This window comes from Mandrillus leucophaeus, unplaced genomic scaffold (assembly GCF_000951045.1).
Source record: "Mandrillus leucophaeus isolate KB7577 unplaced genomic scaffold, Mleu.le_1.0 Scaffold728, whole genome shotgun sequence".
NCBI lineage: Eukaryota > Metazoa > Chordata > Mammalia > Primates > Cercopithecidae > Mandrillus > Mandrillus leucophaeus.
In genome coordinates this window covers 706,987-714,326 of record NW_012107897.1, presented here as the reverse complement: position 1 = coordinate 714,326, position 7,340 = coordinate 706,987, and the positions used below count along the sequence as shown (strand labels likewise).

The 7,340-nt window shown below is 41.9% G+C and overlaps 1 long non-coding RNA gene across 1 annotated transcript; it reads left to right on the top strand.

Annotated features, from left to right (window-relative positions):
- The first annotated feature begins 265 nt into the window (after positions 1 to 265).
- LOC105528650 lies at positions 266 to 3,233 on the top strand. The gene is made up of 2 exons (XR_001004390.1): positions 266 to 483; positions 3,056 to 3,233. It is a non-coding gene; the product is annotated as an uncharacterized LOC105528650 (long non-coding RNA).
- Positions 3,234 to 7,340: the final 4,107 nt, after the last annotated feature.

Here is a 7,340-nt window from a genome sequence, read left to right as displayed (position 1 = left end):
TGTCTGTTTTCCAGACTTATGTATGAGCATTCATTTACCAATTCATTCAGTCATTCATTAACTCATTCACTCAATAGCTATTACTGAATACCTTCTATTGGCCGGACACTGGGACAGGATTAACGTAGATACAGTCTTTGCCCTCAAGAACCTTGTATGCCACTGCAGGGGACAGATCTGTAAGTCATGATAAGACAATGACAGAAGTTCTAAATGGAATGTATGTGTTGGTACTAACAACACAAAGAGAAAACTGTACCCAGCTCTTCGAAGACATGTTGGCATGTGCCTTGCTGAAACAGGTGACATTTAAGTCAAATCTCGAAAAAGGAGCACGCTGAGGTTCATTTCATGACACCAGACTGCTTCTCAAGTGAGACTAGAATAAAAAATGTCCATCTGATTCTGAAACTGTAAAGATACTGATAACCTTCGCAAGCGAGGTGGAGTGGAGCCAAGTGGGAGAGCTGAATAGCTGTGAAGGTGATGATCGTGGGAAAGCATTCACAACTACTGATTGGGAATGAAAGGAGAGAGATGGGTCATAGCTACTTATGAATGAGACAGGATTGTGGATTTCTTAAGTTGGGAGGTGGGAGCATTTTAGCAAAGGAGACAGTAGAAAGGAATAAAAAAAATACAGTAACTTCATCTCTGGGAGAATCCTCTCTCAGTTTCTACGAAATTACTTATCTACTCTTCATCCTTTCTTTCTTTCTTTATTTTTTTGAGACCAAGTTTCACTCTTGTCACCTAGGCTAGAGTGCAATGGCACAATCTCAGCTCACTGCAACCTCCGCCTCCCGTGTTCAAACAATTCCCCTGCCTCAGTCTCCTGAGTAGCTGGGATTACAGGTGCCCGCCACCATGCCCAGCTAATTTTTTATATTTAGTAGAGATGGGGTTTCCCCATGTTGACCAGGCTGGTCTTGAACCTCTGACCTCAGGTGATCCACCTGCCTCAGTCTCCCAAAGTGCTGGGATTATAGGTGTGAGCCACCGTGCCCGGCCCCATTCCTTCTTTTTGATCTTGTCGTTTCTCTTACTTGGCTCTATTATTTCATTTCATTACCCTTCCTTGTTACCAGTTTGAAGATTATTATATGCGCTATGCTTTGCCACTGTCTTCTCAATATAAGTCTTAAGACCTAAAAACCCATGAATACATTACACTAAGTCAAGCTACATCCAAATCAAAGTACCCTAAGATTTACATATATTTGAGAAGTAAGCTCTTTATTTATGTAAGTATTCTAGCACCCTTAAGGAAGCAAAGTGCCAATGTGCCTGAAGAATCTTTGGGAGCCTGCCAACTGACACTGGTTCAGCTTCTACCATAAGGAAAACATGGACCAGAGGCTGTGAGAAGACCCCAAATGTGAAATAGTGTCCTAGGCTCCATCCTTAAGGGTCATGTAATATCCATCTTGCAAAGCTTGATGTTTCCTGCTAAGACAGGTTTATGGAAGACATTTAAACCTTAAAATATTGAAAGATAAGAGTCCATTTAGTGGCATAACAAAATGTCAACTGAACACAGAAAATTATTATGCCCTTTGGCCATCTTGATTCCTGGGGGTCAGGGTATCTTTGGAAATTACCTCCACTTTCTGTCAAGGGCATTGTACAACAAAAACATAAGGATGGAAAGGAGAAATTTTGATTTTTTCCTGTGGTTCATAGATCAGTTACAGCTCCACATTTCAAAATGTCAGACCTGCTTTTACAAAGGTAATTTTGTTTGTAACTACATGAATAATACATAAACACACAGTTACTGGAAAATATTCTAATAATCAAGCCTATTGAATAAAATGTTATGAGTCTCCTTTGACACACACAGCAACCCTACTCTCTCCTCACTTTGGCATATACTTTTCTAGACCTTTTTCTAGACATTTTTGCACATGGATGTGTGTAAATTTATTTACACATCTAATTTTAAATTTTAAAAAATATGTTGCATGGTAACATTATTAATCTGCAATTTGAGTTTTTTTCATTTAATAATATAGCTTGAAGAGCATAACAATCTCATGTATTTTTTGTATTCACTGAATAGTATAATCTGAACATGTTGTAATTGATTTATTTAGCCCACCATTAGTGGATATTTAGATGGTTTCCAATGTTTTATTTTTATTTTTTGCTATCTAAAAACAGTGCTGAAATGAACATTCTTGGGCATGTGCCCTTTTGAACATGTGCAAATATGTGTGTGGAATAGATTCCGTTGTTCCTACTTTCCATCATATTCTTCTTTAAGGTGGTGCTCCCTCCCTTCTCCTGCCCAGATTCCCTTGGATTCTGGCTGTGTCTGTGGCCATCCTCTGACTTCTATATACTTTTTTCCTGATGGCCACACCTGTGGCTTTCTTGGGACTACAGTCCTGAGCCACTTTGCTTACACCAGCAGACAGCCAGAATTGCCTGGGAAATTAGGTTCCTTTGGGGTGGGCCTTAGCAGATGACAGGTGGGACAGGTTATGAAAACCCGGCTCTTTCCCTTGAGTTGGGACATACTTGGAGGTATAATGTGCATTTCAAAGCTCCTCTGCACCATCAAGTTAAAGCTGGGATTTTGCCTAAAAGTACACTCTCCCTTGACTTCTCTCCCCTTTCTGGCTGCCCCACTCATTCATCAGCACTCCCATAACTCATCACTTGCGTATGAATCCTTGACTCAAGGTCTGCTTCTTGTGAATCCAACTAAGTCAGGAACCTCCCTGTATTGAACAAACTTAGTACAGAGTTTTCTCCAGAGAAAGCAGTGTCCTTAAAGATTGTACCTGTCTCCCTTTTGGGAGTTGTATTTGTTTTACCAACTGGGATGGTTAATTTTATCCATCCAGTTGACTGGGCCACAGGATGCCCAGATAACTGTTTAAACATTATTTCTGGAAGAGGTTAGCATTTGATTTGGTGAACTGAGAAAAGCAGATGGCATCATCTAATCACTTGAGGGTCTCAATAGAACAAAAAGATAGAAGCAGGATGAACTAATTCTCCCCGACTGCTTGAGCTGGAACATCCATTTTCTCCTGCTCTCTCTCAGCTCTCCTGGTTCTCAGACTTTTAGAATTGGAGTGGAATCTACACCACCAGGTCTCTGGCTTTCAGGCCTTCAAACCATTTGACTGGCTTTCCTGGGCCTCCAGCTTGCAGACAGCAGATCATGGGACTTCTCAGTCTCCATAATTGCATGAGTCAATATGTTACAAAAATCTCTTTTTGTATATCTTCCACTGGTGGTCCTTCTCTGTAGAACCCTGACTGTTACACCTATAGTTTAGAATGGAGTTGGATGGTCCTAAGGCTTCTTTAGCCCATTAAGAGCCTATTGTTGTAGAGCCCTTGGGGAGTGGGGTAGGATGGTAGAAGGAAAGAGCAGACATCAAGTCTCTGGCACCGTATCCAGGCAAGAGCCCTACTGCTTATGTCCCTAAGCTGCCGGTCTTCTAACCTTCTACCTTTGGCTTCAATTAGAGGCAGATAGAGGGTGTCTGGACAACAAATGAGTTCTGGAGACAAAAAAGGGAGAGCCACTGGTCAGTGAGGCCAATGATAATAAAGCCCATTTACTTTCCTTTCCCTGGTTTGCAGGTGGAAGGCAGCCTCTGCTCAATGTTAACTGGATCGTGAATGCAGCCCTGCCTGTCTAACCATCTGCAGTGTGACTTGATTGCTGCTGTGAGGGAAGCTGCTCACTTTTTCTTGCTTTGCCTCGCTTCCCTGTGCAGTGCTTCTCCACATCCCCTAATAAGAGCAAGAAGGAGGTGTTTGCCTGCTGCTTTCTGCCAGCTCAGTGCTGCTGCAATAGAGCAGAAACTTGGACCCAGATCTTCCATCCTCCATTATAACCCTCTCGGTAGCACTTACCATCACCCCTTGGTTGAAAGTAGAGCTGAAGAAATCCATTCTACACACATTTGCACATGTTCAACGGGGTATTTGCACAGGAATGTTCACTTCGGCATTGCTATAATCCTGAAGATGTGGCTGTACTTCTAGTTTTATGGCCAGGACCGATTATGCAGCAATGTTTAGCCTCCCATGATGATAACCAGAGAGCAGATCAGGGGCAACTTATGATGGGCAGATGGGGTGGGGTAAGAAAGGAATGTATAAAATTGGCTTTAGGATAAAATTAGGGTCACATTGGTGAAGCTTGGAGAGATAACATAGCTGGCTTCCATCCCATTTCTATGACAACTTCCTACAAATTTCTGGAACGAATGCTGGAGAACACAGTAAAACTGAAGCTCCATCCCGGTGGAGATGGAGAGAGGATCATGATTATCACGGTGGGGAGTTCTTCCACACTGTCCTAAATTCTCATTTGACCTATAGATATTATCTTTAAAACTACTTGTTTTAATTTATTTAAAATTCACTTTTAGTAGCTAAGCTGTTTGTTTGTATAGTTACCTTCCCATTCTTTGTCCTCTACATTCTAGGATAGAACATGTCGTCCACGTGAAATTATAAACTTTAAAACCCTGGCAGCCCCTGATCATGTTGGTAACCATGAGCAAGTCACTTAGGCTCTGTCCACCCCACTCGTTACCTCCACCTATCTTCCTCCAAACTGTAACATGGAGTAACTATTATATCTTCAAAGCACAGATCTTTTGAAGATTATGCTATTGCATCTGAAACTTGTGAAGCCTACCAAACATGCCTAAAAGTTGTTAACTTCTTAGAAAGATTTGCAAGTTAAAATTAAAACAGAATACCCATTAATACAAGACTGACTTTTTAAATTTGTATTTTATTTTTAGAAACGGGGTCTTGCTGTGTGGCCCAGGACAGAGTGCAGTGATGCAATCATGCAGCCTTAAACTCCTGCAGCTCACTGCAGCCTTAAACTCCTGGGCTCCAGTGATCCTCCCATCTGAAGGCTGACTTTTTTTTTTTTTTGAGACGGAGTCCCGCGCTCTGTCACCCAGGCTGGAGTGCAGTGGCCGGATCTCAGCTCACTGCAAGCTCCGCCTCCCGGGTTCACGCCATTTTCCTGCCTCAGCCTCCTGAGTAGCTGGGACTACAGGCGCCCGCCACTGTGAAGGCTGACTTTTTAATCGTAGAAATGTTAAGTATGCACCTAAATATTTTAGTTTTTTTTCCCCTGAATCTACATATCTTCAGCTCACAAAAAAAGTCCTTATGGCCGGGTGTGGCGGCTCACGCCTGTAACCCCAGCACTTTGGGAGGCCGTGGCGGGCAGATCACCTGAGGTTGGGAGTTTGAGACCAACCTGACCAACGTGGAGAAACCCGTCTCTAATAAAAATACAAAATTAGCCGGGCGTTGTGGGGCATGCCTGTAATCCCCGCTACTTGGGAGGCTGCGGCAGGAGAATCACTTGAACCCAGGAGGCGGAGGTTGCAGTGAGCCGAGATTGCGCCATTGCACTCCAGCCTGGGCAACAAGAGCAAAACTCCGCCTAAAAAAAAAGAAGAAGAAAAAAAGTCCTCACATAAAATCATTCAGAATGCCATATTCTGGCATTGCTTCCAAAGGTTTGAATGTCAAATTGATCAAAAGTGGGTTAAAATGTATTTAAAGAATGAGCTGTGTGATCTTGGGAAAGAACTTATGACAGGTTGGCATATATTAAGAATATGAAGACATGGAATATAATAATATATGAAGATACTCTCACATCTTTTCATCTATAGGCTCAATGACATCAGCAATATTAGCCTGCTCGCATGGGTCAGATTGGAAGCACCTGTAAGTCTGTATTAAGCGCTTCTTTTAAAACTCTGGCATATCCGCGGATAAAAGGCATGCTATAAATAACATCATTACATAGGTAAATTGTATACTTTTTGCAATATTTAAATGATTCAAGTGAGTGACTTTGTAATGGAAAGCACCATTATGCAGAATGTGCCGGGGGAAGGTAATTGCAGCAACATTGCTGTGGTCTGAAGGAGAATGAATGAGCGAACCTCCTTTTCCATCCTGGCACCCTCAGTGCCTTGATGTGGACAATGAAACTGTTGCTTTATTTTCTTGCACCAGTTCTAACATTTAGGAATTGTAACAACATCCTCCCTTTATTTAAACAGATATTTGAAATCCAAATTATCGGAATTTATGAATTTATTAATAATTATGATCCATGACAGTACTGAGGGAGCTCTTTTATTTAAGAAAACAAGTGGTCGTAGCTGGGCACAGTGGCTCACACCAGTAGTCCCAGCTGCTTGGGAGGCTGATGTGGGAGGATCCTTTGAGCCCATGGGTTCGAGTCCAACCTGGGCAACACAGTGAGACTCTATCTTTCTGAAAACAAAACAAAGCAAACTCCATGGTGTGATATAAATATTTGATATCCCTTTTGATAACAGTTGTATTGTTATTTCCCTAAAGTCTAGTGAATCTGATTAAGAGCGATTTAAAGCAAATATGAGCAAGAAAGGGGAAACCTAGGTGGACGCAGTTATTACTGAAGACAGCGGCTCTGGCAAGGAAAAGGGTATCTGGTGATTCACATGAGCGTGCGGTGAGGAAGGGAGCAAGGCATAAGACATGACCTTGGACATTTATACTCCATCGTGTAGAATATGCAGAGTAAATCAAGTGAATCTGAGTTATAAGCTGGAGTGGGAAATCTAATTATCACAGAGATTTGGGAGATATTGCTTAAAATGGAATCCGGGATGGAGAAGCTTGTTCAACACAAAAGAAGCAGATAGTTAAGTAGCAAGGTTGGGTTCTATAGTACATCTGGATATCCACAAACCTGCCAGCAGAAATCTTGGTGGAGCATAGGGGTAAGGATTGAAGAAAAAATGATAAAAACAATACCCTATGGACATATGCTATAGGCCACCCCATCTGTTAGAGGGAATAGGTAATAAAGTTCCAGTGCAAATATTTTCTAGCTCACCGTCCTTAAGCTGAAACTACAGTATCCAGAAAGCTCTAAAAGGTTTTTTTCATGAATTATTTGGCAGCAAAGTTTGACCTCATATGAAACTGTTTAGAGTCTTTTTTGTTGTTGGGGGTGCTTGTTTCTGTAACTTTTAATTAAACAAAGTGCACACACATGGGAGAAGACATTAGGAAATACAGATCAGAGTAGAAAATGAAAATCACCTATGGTTCCACTATGCAGTTACAAAAATGATTCATGCTTTGTTGTGTCTCCTGCCAGACTTTCATAGTTTTCCACCTACCTACTTACCTGCCTACCTACTTACTTACCTATACACCTATTTATCTGCACACCTACCTATCCACACCTGCACACCTACCTACCTACTTACCTGCCCACCTACCTACTTACCTACACACCTACCTACTTACCTGCACACCTACCTACTTATCCA